This window comes from Typha angustifolia, chromosome 13, assembly GCF_048772165.1.
Source record: "Typha angustifolia cultivar Huaian chromosome 13, ASM4877216v1, whole genome shotgun sequence".
In the NCBI taxonomy this organism is placed as follows: Eukaryota; Viridiplantae; Streptophyta; class Magnoliopsida; order Poales; family Typhaceae; genus Typha; species Typha angustifolia.
Window position 1 is genome coordinate 10,760,804 of NC_133251.1, and position 12,333 is coordinate 10,773,136.

The 12,333-nt window shown below is 37.5% G+C and overlaps 1 protein-coding gene across 7 annotated transcripts in view; it reads left to right on the forward strand.

The window, feature by feature from the left end:
* LOC140773152 (uncharacterized) overlaps positions 1-12,333 on the forward strand; it is a 36,715-nt gene that overhangs the window by 16,787 nt on the left and 7,595 nt on the right. The gene's annotated exons all lie outside the window — the stretch shown is intronic.

Below are 12,333 nucleotides of genomic sequence, written 5' to 3' on the forward strand. Positions count from 1 at the left end.
GTTATATGATGATGATTTGACTTTTTGGTGTTACTACAGCATCATTGTCACCCTTATAGGTTAAAATTAGCCACTGCATACAATCAACGCATAGCAAATTCTTTGGTTGAACTAAGGTTCAAAAAATTGGGATTGGGATTGGCCTTTTGAAAAACAATACTTATTGTTTGGATGGGCCATATCGGCCGTGTCGTGCGCTTGGATCAAATCGGATTTTTTAATTATATAAAATTTTAAATATTATTTAAAAATGTAAGAGAAATTCTAAAAATTTAGAAAAATTATAAAGAATAAAAAAAAAACCATGGTGCAGTAAAAATTAAAATTAGAAAGAGAATGGAAGTAAACTAATAAAAGAAAGAAAAATCATAGTGCAGCGAAGAAGAAGAAAAGAGAAGAATAAGAGCATCTTCAACTAAGCTCCGAAACTCCAAATTTGGAGCTAGCTACGGTAGAGCTCCAAATTTGGAGCCCCATCTAAAAATTTGGAGCCTAGCTCCAATACTATTTAACTTTTAGAAATGCCACTTATGCCTTATAAAAGCTTAATCCGAAAATTTAAATTTCATCTGTATCATTTATTAAATAATCTAATTAATTAAACTGAATATATAATTAGTTTTGCTAATTAATTTTTAACAAAAATAATACCATTAGAATGATCTCATCGAGATCTTTAAAATGAGTAATATTAAATTATTAAGTTATTTTAAATGTTTTATTTTTATTTTGTGTATTATAATTTTGATGTTTTTAATAAAAAAAATAGTAATTTTAAATTATTTATGAAACTATTGAATATTAGTCTTATTATAAAGATATCGATGAGAGTTTTTTAACCACATTTTTTATTAAAAAGTACTAACATTAAGAGAACTTATTAAGTGATTTAAAATATAATATATAAATATATATATTATATATATTATGCTAAATGGTGGGATTCGAGTTTGAGCCTGGAGCCAAAGCCCCAACATTGGCTGATGGCCCCTCCATTTTTGGTTGAGCTCAGGAAAGAATTGAAGGAAGTCATATCGGCCAGATATATTTAAGCCTCCGACGGCTCCTTTGCCCCTCTTTTCTTCCATCAGAAGCGGGAGCCATTTAGCATTGAAACTCGGGCGCTCAACCAGGTAACCTAACCATCAAGAACAAGTATCCACTTTGATTGCAGACTTGTTCGACTGAGCGCTTCATACTTATCGAAGTAGGATCGGCGGTCGGGCTATTACCAGGTGCGTCTCGCAGAAGGAGAGGAGCAAAAGACGACCTCTATGACAAGCAAGGTACGGTGCCTTTTTTTTTCCTTTTTTTTGGACTCACAAATGCCCCTGCCACGTTCTGCACCCTCATAAATGAGCTATTCCACCCTAAACGACTGGTGGTATACTTTGATCGTGGGCTATAGCCATTCGTTAAACGACCACGTTAGCCACCTCCGGACCTTAACTTAAGGTATTAAGGAAGAAGAACCTCTATGTAAAGAAAGAAAAAGACTACTTTGGACAGACGGAGATCCTATTCCGTTGGGGCATTGGATAGGTGATGGCTTGATCAGGATGGATGGGGAGAAAGTGAGGGCTATCAAGGAGTGGTAACCCCCTACAATCAAAGTGGCGGAGTTGAGGTCCTTCTTAGGACTTGTCCACTACTATAGGCGATTCATCCAAGGATACTCAAGGCGGGCGGCTCCATTGACGGATCTCCTTAAGAAGGAAGGTGGGGATCGGTGTCAAGAAGCTTTTGAAGACGCAGATGAGGCAGTAATGAAGGAGCCTGTGTGTTGGTTGCCAGACCACACCCAGCCATGATCGGTGCATACGGATGCCTCAGACTTTGCCATTGGAGGAGTACTCTCATGCTATATGGGCATCCCATAGCCTACGAGAGTCGTAAGCTCAACGACACCGAGCGGCGTTACACGGTCCAGGAGAAGGAGATGACGGCAATTGTGCATTGCCTTCGCACATGGAGTCAAACCTTGTTTGTTGGGGTCACGATTCGTGGTCAAGACGGAGAAAGTGGCGACGAGTTACTTCCTGACCCATCATCAAGTCAGGCCAAAACAGGCACGATGGCAAGCAAGACAAACTTCCTACGTTTGATTGATATGATGCTATAGTATAAGCCTGGCCTTCTAAATAATGCCAAAACGGTCGCGGATGCCTTAAGTAGGAAGGCAGAGCTGGCGGCATTTTCATGTGAGGAAGTGGCAGCCACGGTCACGAGTACCCTACAGCATCGTATTCGAGATGGGCTTGAAAAGGACCCGCTATCAGCCTTTTGCACCAAGCTAAGGAATGCATCACTCGGCTTGGTCTATAAGATGACTTTGGATGGGCTCTTGGTCACAAATCCAAACTTATTTGCTTTTCGTGCCTTAGTTTGGAGATTTTTTCAAGTCACTCCTCCTTGAGTGCCACGACACAAAACCTACTACAGGGGGCCGGTCACCCAGGAACGCATCGTAGGCCTTGTTTGAACATAGTATTATTGGCCAAGGATGATGGACGATGTCGAAGTATGTTTGGACCCGCCTTGTATGCCATGCCAGCAGGACAAGGTCGAGCGAGCCTTTACCAGTCCCAGATAGGCCATGGCTGGCAACGTCAGACTCCAACCTTCCACCACTACTGAAGGGTCCATCCTTCCATCAAAAACAGGGTACTCTTTTCTCAGGATTCGGGGATGGATGAGAAGGACCAGCAGAGGTGGAGAGTGGGCCACCGGGGGAACCGCGCACAAGATTAGAGTAGAGGTGACGTGGTTGAGTATGAAGCTTGTCCATCATGGTTGTCATCTGCTGTAACAACATCAATTACACTAAAGAACTGCTGATTCTTGGCCTGTTGTTGTTGGCCGCCCGGTGCGTATTCCCCATACCAACAGGTCCTGTTCCCTTTGACCGACCCCGCTTCCCCTTTCCGCTTTCCTTTTTGAATTCACCTTCTTCGTCATAGATGACTTTTGGACCTTCATACTCTAGTCCTGGCAGGAATTGGAAATGCTAATGGCCTCCCTGTAACATCCCGAGCTGCTACCGCACCCTTTGCTGGCTTCGCCCGCCTCCTCACCATTGTCTTATTCTATTTTTTCTCTATTCTAAGGTACTCAGCAAGATCATTTTGCACCAAACTCCTATACTCATCGAATCATGCTTTCTTCTATCTATTATCTTATTTAGTTCGTTTTGGACCCAATTGCGGAAGCCAGAAGGGATAAGCAATAGAGTATTGCCATAAAGCGAGGAAAGATGATGATCGCTGCATTTACGGTGCTAATATCTTGACTCTTACCGGTAATTCCTTGGTCGAAGCCTAGTTGACGAGCGACGAAGATTGGCTTGTAAGCAAGCACGAAGAATTTCTCTGTTTTCGATCTGGACGCTGGGAAGTGTAGAAATGCAGAAATCGATGATGATCGCGGGTCATCTCCTGGATCCGGATGGCCGGTCGTCAAACAATCCTCCAGAGGTCTTTGCTGTTTTTTCTCCCAACTATCTTTCATTCCTTACGCTCTACTTCATTTGAGCAGGGATCCCCGAAATCATCTCCCATCTACGTGCTACAGTGTATACCCTATCCACCAGCCGGTTCCGCTTGACTAAAAAAAGCTTTCCCGATCTCTTTCTTCCAGCGATCAATCTCTTGATTGGAATCTCGAATGAAAGATCCACTTGACCAGTCATCCAGAGCTTGGAACCAGTAATTCTGAGCTTGGACAGTTAGTTGGGTAAGCATGGTCAGACCTCTTCTCGACCGCTTCTCTTCTTTCAGTTACAGTAGTTCGGGGGTCTTTGGGGAAAACGACCTCTTTGTCCATAAAAACTTTGAAACCACTTTTAATTAATATAATATATATATTATATTAATTAAATAATAAATATAGAGTCCGGTGCATTGGAGTGCCCCGTGCTTTTGGCTCTATATTTGGAGCTTCCTTCCCTTGGAGATGCTCTAATGGAGACAACAGAAGAAATAAAAGAAACTGAGAGAAAAATAAAGAAATAAAATTAAAAATATTATATACAGGAGTTTGTTGGAGTTCGCTAGAGTTAAATCTCTCCTTAAGAAAAATAATGGTTATATAGTAAGGGGAGAAAAAGAGGAAAAAAGAGTAAAATAGAAAGAGAGAGAGAGAGCGAGACAAAAGAGCGAGAGATAAAGAGAAGAGTTCAGATCGGGCCTAGATTAGGATCCGGTTTGGCCGATCTCGATCCAGATCGACCAATCTGGCGAACCATGGGTTGAACATTATATTTAATTGAAGTCTATCTAATTTTATCGACAATGAGTCGATGATACTTCAGACATTTGATGTTAAAAGGTCCCTAATAGGGGTATAAACGAGCCTGAGCCAGAGCTAGCCAGGCTCGGCTCGAAATTATTTTCGAGCCTCATAATTTTGCTCAAGCTCGGCTCAGCTCAAGTCAAGCCAAGCTCGAGTTGAGCCTAACTAAGCCCGAGCTGAGCTCCAGCAAAGCTCGGGCTTGATTAGAGGATGGGGCGGTGGCGACGTGGGCGGTGGCGGCATAGACGGCGGCTTGCCGAAGGAGTTGGAAACGGATGGAGGAGGAGGCGACGACGAGGAGATGGTGAATGAAGGAGGAGGAGGAAGCCGACGGAGTGGACGAGGAGGAGGCCGACGGAGAGGAAGGCGTGGCGCCGTGGTGGTGGCTTGCCGATGGAGGTCGACGGAGAGGGAGGTGGCGGCATGTGGGGTGAGGTTATGAGTGGTGATCGGGTGGATGAGGGTGAGGGTGAGGGTGAGGGTGAGAGTCAGGGTAAAGGTGAGGGTGGGGTGGGTGAGAGAATTGAGGATAGGGAAGGTGATGCGATGGGCTGGGTGAAGTGATGGGTGAGGGTGGGGTAGGTGAGGGTGATGAATATTGAATGGGTTACGGGTGAGAATGGGTTTGTGAGGGACACGTGGCAATATTTCTTTATGCCACGTGTCCTTAGTTATAGCTAGTCAGGCTAAACAAGCCAACTCTAGCTCAGGCTCGATATTAATTTCGAACCTGTTATGACGGCTTGGGCTCGGCTCAGCTCTGACCGAGCCGAACTCGAGTTTCACCCGAGCTTCACCCGAGCCGCTCGTCAAGCCCGAGCTGCTCGTCAAGCCTGACAGCCCTAGTCCCTAATATGGAATAGGTACATATCTAAGGGAGGGAGAGGAGAGAGTAGCAGTAGATGCAGATTATGGGGCCTCTAAATTTGCATCATTAGGGATTGGATAGGAAGTAGAAAGATATTTGGGTTGGGTTTTAGTCAAAACAAACCTGGATCACTTAACTTAAAGGATTTTGGGAAGGTTCTTTATCCGGTGCAACTTTAAAATGACTTGGAAACCTCTCTCCCTTGAGGGCCTCCCTTATCCCTTTATTCAATCTAAGGCCTTACTAGCCACAGTTTACATCCTATAAATCATGGATATGAATATGGCATTCGGATATGATATGGATGCATCGATACGACAATCCTTAAAATAAGGATACTATACGTTTAAGATATGTAGCTCATATATGTGTATATTTATGTCTATATATATGTTAATATAAAAAAATATAGTTACCTTCTTAAGTTCTTATAGTTTTGTCGAAATTCAAAGTGCTCCTTGAACTTTTATTTGTAAAGCTTAACACTCTTGTAGTTTTGACTCGTCTGGTAGGTAGTTTATCCCAAGGTTTCCAGTATCGGTTTGGGCCATTCGAAAAGATGATACATATCTGCCATATTGGCAGTTCGTATTGGATCGAACTATTTTTTAATTAAGTAAAGTTCTAAATATGATTTAAAATGCAGAAATTTTTTTAAAATTTAGAAAAAATGACAGGAAAATAAGAAAATAAAAATAACTCACATATGAAGCCTAAAAACTTAAAAATGTATTAATTTACTCAAAATTTAAAACTTTGATGAATATCGAGTTGACTTTTCGTAAATATGTATGATCTTTATCCTCATAATTACTATAAATTTGTAAATAATAAAGCCTAGGACTTGATGCTCCACATCGTATTAGTCAGCATAAGGATCTTGTGTCTGAGGAAGATAATAATCAGCATATGGATCTTGTGTTTAAAAATACTAAGGATAATAACTAGCATATGGATCTTGTGATGACTCTAAATAATAAATACTCAACATACCATAACCATAGGAAGTAATATTCTTATTACGACGTTGCTGATATGTATATACATCCTTAGTTTCTGTCTCCAATTCTTATGCGTCTTGATTTTCCTCAGCAAATATAAATAGGACGATCTTACCACTAGATGTATTATCAGGATTATGACTAGTACTAGTAAATATACTATCTCTCATTGTTGAATAACTCGTATTAGCCTCTGTCCTTGTTGTGGTTTCCCCTAATATCTCATCTAAATATGGGGTATCCTTGACATATAATAACATATCCTTTATTTCTCTGATCTCTGGAGTCAAGGGGTCTTTTTTATTATAAACATGATTTAAATCAATCAATTGTTCATTTTTTACCTTAAAATTTTTTTTTCTCAATCTCATATTATAGTGATAAAAAATTAACTTATCCAATATTTTCATTGTCAATTGGTTACGTAAGGTGTAGATTAAGGAGAAAGTACAATTTCTTTCACACCGTGATGAAGACAGTTTGATTTAAAATCTTCTTTACTATTGGTGTCAAATTTGGTCTTTCATTCATAGATAGATCATCATTTAGTTGGAGTATTATAAGATATAGCTACAACAACTTTAACAGTACTGAATTGCCCAGCTCTCAATTTATATCTCTCTATCTAAAATTAGAAATATATTATTACATACATTTGATAAGAAACTGATTATATTGAAAGTTAAAACTTGAAATAAATAATAATAAAATTATTTAGAAATAGCCCTACGAATGTTTTTCTTTGCATTTTTAATTCTTTTGAGAGCTATCTCTATAGAAGTTTATGTACGACCCATTTTTTCTGAAAGTATGTATCCATTGGTATCACGACCTGAAGTTGGAATTATAATCAACCATGTACCTTAATACGCTTGAGATACACAAAGCCTTATTAATACTTCTTAAGTATACAATGACAAGAATAAATAAAAAGAAAAGAATTTGTTTATATAATTTAAACCGAATGTAATGAAAATAACCAATGCCATGCTTAATGTGGCTCTAAATGAATTGAATTAACAAATAGTTTAAAACATAAGACTAAAGGAACGGAAAGGTAAATGGGTAGGTCCTAATTGAAGGTAGGGTCTCGGTGTATTTCGCTCGGTCGCCACGCTGACCATTATCTGAGATATTACAAGAGAAAAATTCATTAACTAACAACTATAGCTCAGTGAGTGAAATTCACTTAAAAACTAAATAAATCTAAAATTTATAATGTTAAAAAAAATTCAAATTTAGCGATATAAAATGACAATTTCAACTAAGCATGCTCTTAAATTAAAGACAATAATAATAATATAAAGTCATAACTTGTACCATACTCAGTTTTAACATATTAAAATTTTTCTCAAAATAATAGTATCATTTGTCTTAAATGGGTTTATATCCTATGGATCCACATCAACTAGAAGTCACCTCGAGATGGTGCTCGGGTCTTTTCCTTATAGTTGATTCGGTTATGGTCATCAGGAGGCGTCACTAAGTGATAAATATACACCCTGTCTTTTTTACTAACCGTTGAGAGAAATTAGAGTCACCTTAGGAAGTCTTTTGATCTATCTTAGGATCGTTCCTTCACCCCACTAAAGTCACTTAAGAAAGTTACCGCAGTGATCGGAAATAGGACTTGCTATGGACTTTCAGTTAGAGTTGAGTCAGCACAAAAAGTCGCAAGCGATATATATCGAGACTATTATCTAAGTTATATCAATACTAGTTATATTCTTCCCCACTAAAATTTGAAATTTGCACGAAGTATAGCGATGATTAAATTGTACACAGAAAATATAATAAATAAATTTGCATATAGAGAAATGCGTAGTCTAATAGAATGTACAAAATATAATATGAATAAATATGTAAGCGAACTCACTCACTTGAGTCTAGATAAGACAGATGAAATATCAAATCTTTAGTCTACATGCTAAAATCACCATCTTTAATAATAGATAATAGTAAAATTTTAAACTAAGTAATATCATGATTTCTAAGATTTAAAGCTAAATAGCTAGAATAAGTTTATTTAAGGCAGTAGATTGGGCTGGGTTGCAGCTGGCCCGCAAGATTTCAATTAAATAGGCTGGGGCAAGGCCCAACAATAGATTAAATGGACTGTGCTATGGGCTACATAGCCCATCGTTTGTTAATTTGGTTTGGGTCGGGTCTTGGATCCGAATTCTAACCTCAACCCGCAACTTAAAAAACCAAAAGGAAAGGGGTTCGCTCGGTCTAACCCGATCCCCACCCCTTCTTCCTCGAGCAAGACATCACGAGGAAGAGAGAGAGAGAGTCCATTGGTGATCGTCGTCGTCTGCAGTTACTAACCACACCCCAAGCTCCCCGCCATGATCGCGGTCACGACAACCACACGAGGTGGAGGAGAAGCTGCCGCCAACAACCAACGCTCTTAACTCATGGTTGGCGGTGAGCCACGAGGGCTCTCCCAGAGGGCAACCGTGGTGCGAGGCCAACAACTTGGAGCTCTTGAGCACAAGCGGCGGTGACTCGAAGTCGTCGATCAGCTTGATTTGCCGAGAAGATGCAAAACCCAATTTAGGTACTTTCAATCTACCTTAATAAACTTTAATTAAAATTGAGGGATCGGAGGGGACTGATCGGTGAGCCGTAGAGGGGTCTCCGATCACTTCGGTAGTGCTCCAGCGCTCCGATTCGACGACGAAAACTCTGACAGTAAGTGAGAAGAATAAGAAAGAGATGAAAAGAGGGAAGAAAGGGGTTGTGGTCAAAGAAAAAGAGAGGATTTATAGTTTGTTTTATAGAGAAAAATTAAAATCTAAATTAGATTTAGATTCGGCCGAGATACTCGCGGCTACCCCGTTGCGTGTCAGTTAGGGAGAGGGTGAAGGGTGCGTACGTGTGTGCGTTCGATGAGATTTTTTTTTTTTGGGTAGTTATAATTGGTCTAATACTTCCAAAATCTGCTGTAACACTAGGAGTCTTAGGGGTAAAACTACTGTTCCCATATTCTTTTTTTCTTTGTATATGAACTAATTTAGATCTCTGAAAGTTACTACCATTGTTTTTCTTATCTCTTTCTCCTCTCATGCATATTTCTGCTCTCTTTCATTGCCCTCCTCATCTATCTTTTCTCACCATCCTCCCTACTTTACTCACTGCTATCATCATCAATGTGTACAAGATTATGCATCAATTTTTCACGAACCATTGACTCTCTCTGTTGTTTAGATTGTTTATTTTTTCTATTTGCTAATTAGATGAGCTAGTATATGTTTTTTAACTTTCAAGGATGCCTGAGTATAAGATGCTATATTTCTTTGTCTTCCAGTCAAATGTTTTTTCAACATTGATACCACCACTCATTTTCTTTCTATACTCATTTTTCAAATGTTTTTTCAACATTGTATTTAATACGCTTTTTATCTTGTTCAATAGTGTTGCAATATTGTTACCTAATACCGATGCATCATTCGCAATGATTCAGAAGTATTCTGTTATGATCAATTGTTTAACTTGCATCCTACCTGATTTGTAGCTTGAGATCAATTCAAGTGGGTTTAAGTGCCAAACAAGTACCTTATAATATGTTCTACTTTAAGCCCGTTAACGTCAATGACATACAGTTTGAGGTTTTCATCCTACTAGAAAATATTGCCCAAATGGTATGACTGGAGCTCTATTCACCTATATTCAAATCAAACATAGGGCATCTTAACTTAAAATCCGCCGCATGATGGTGAATTCAAGCATCTCTGAATTGCTTCTAGGCATGGTTTGAAGTTTTGGTTTTAGCTCTGTTAAAAAATGAAGCATTTCTATTGATTTTGATTCTAATTTCATTGTATTGGTTTTGGACATCTTTTCATAAAGATTCTTTTCTATCTTGTTTTTTTATGCATTACATGACATCAAATAGCATATAAGCAATAAGGTTGATATTGGGTTAGGTACAAGTTGGATTCAAGTCAAATCCAACTTGGAATCTAAAATATACTTCTAAAAAAATTGTTATTAGGGCTGTTTTGTTTAGATGCTAGTTTTGGGGGAATTTTTAGATTGGATAGGAACAAATGCAAAAGGTTTTGATCAAGTGTTTCAGGTTCAGATGAAACTTCAAACATTGGTTCCAAGTATCTTTTAGTAATGGATATGTAAAACTAGTATGATACATATGAACAATACACTACAAAAATGAGATGCAACTTTGATCGTGATTTGTGGTGATATCTGAGATTCTGAGGACATCTATCTAAATATTTTTGCCTGATTTGGTCCATTTAGATGCTCCTATACCATGGAGAAGATCAGTATGGCATGCATCTCTTTAGTGTATTGATATTCTGTTCACATATGCATGAGTAAGAGACTTCCTGAATTAGCTTATCTTGAAATAAGAAGCTGTGTTAAATAGTTGAGACTTGATTCAAAATTTCAAACCTCAGCACCGAATTTGCACCGGCTGAACTTCTGAAGGTAAGATTCTAGTGCAGCAAAGGCAGACATAAAACAAGCATACCTCTTTCATATAAATGTCCCATATTCCCTTCCCAGAATCCTCTCTCAATCTGTATACTCTCTGGGTTTCGTTATTGCTTGATTTCCACTTATTCCACTTTGAGAGATTTGAACCAAGTAAGGAGACTGTTATGTGTGTGAGAATAAATGGAATAGAGTTTTTGACCAAAGTAGCCATCTTTTAAACTTTATTTACCGAAATAGATGACACCCTAAACTTTATATCGAAAGGAGTCTATTTTACTATAGCCTAAAGTAAAACGGTAAACTGTTAAGCATTTTATTTATAATGTTGATATGATCAGCGTTTTAATTGAAAGAAAAATTGTTGAAAAATTTAAGGCTTTACTAGGAAGAGAGGATACACATAAAACTCCGAACATATGATATGTCATTATGAATATGCTAGAAAAATGAATGTAATAATTTGATCAAATCTTAATCGGACCTCAAATGAGAAAGATATGTATAAAAATATAAAGAAAAAGTTTGTAGTATTGTAACTTTGTGTTCGGTTATCTATTTTGGTCATAAAATATGTTATTTTAAAGATATGAAAAAGATTTCTGAGTTTGAATCTCATAACTACTCCCTGCAGTTGAATGCACTTAGAATTCCAAAAAAAAGATGATACCTCCAAAATTTAAAATTTTCACTTTTTTTTGTTTGATAAAACGTTGAACTATTCAGTGTTTTCCAAAATATAAGATACTAAATAATTTAGCATTTTATAAAATGAACTTTTTAGCATTTCTATCTAAAAGTAAAATGTTGAACTTATCAGCATTTTATATAGGGCTACAATGACAGACCCATTTTGGCATTAAGTTTGAGGTGTGGTTTATTTGGGTAAATAAATTTTACAAAAGGGCTAGTTTGGTCAAAAACTCGAATATATGCATTTATGCACATGTAACTTTTAGAATGTATTTGCTAATCTTTTTATCTTTCAAAAAGTGAAAATTGAACATGGAAGAGGCATAACTGTTTCCCTATAAAATTTGTCCTTAGACATGCATAACTTTTTCCCTTGAACATGGAAGAGGCATGGACATGTCCATGATTCAACAATTTGTGTTTTTTTACTTTTGGTTTAGAATTTTGTGAATCTCAGAGAAAACGCTTTTTTTTCAAACTATTTTGTCATAGAGAAAGTTATGCATTTGTTTTCTTTGATATGTCACGAGCTGAAATTAGAATAATGACTACCCATGTACTTGAGATATACGAAAAGTCTTAATATTTTTCCAAAATCCACAATATAAAAGATCTCAATATAAATTAATACAACTCAATATAAAAGATCTCAATATAAATTAAAATAAAAACTCCTAAGGTAATAAAGAGGTTCAAAGTTAGACAACTGATAACTTTCAAAATAATACTAAAAACAAATAATGTGGCTAGAGGGAAACCAAATCCTAGGTGGATATAAAAAGGTCCTGGTACATCATATCTATTCACCATGCTATTGACATTTGAAATCGGAATCATGATCGATTGTATACTCCAATACAATTTAGATACATGAAGGTTTTAATATTGACTTTCAAAAATCCACTATATAGAAGAACTCAATATAAATTAATACAACTCAATTAGATAAAAAGTTTTAAGGTAATAAAAGAGGTTCAAATTTTGACAACACCAACGACTTTCAATGTAATACTAAAAACA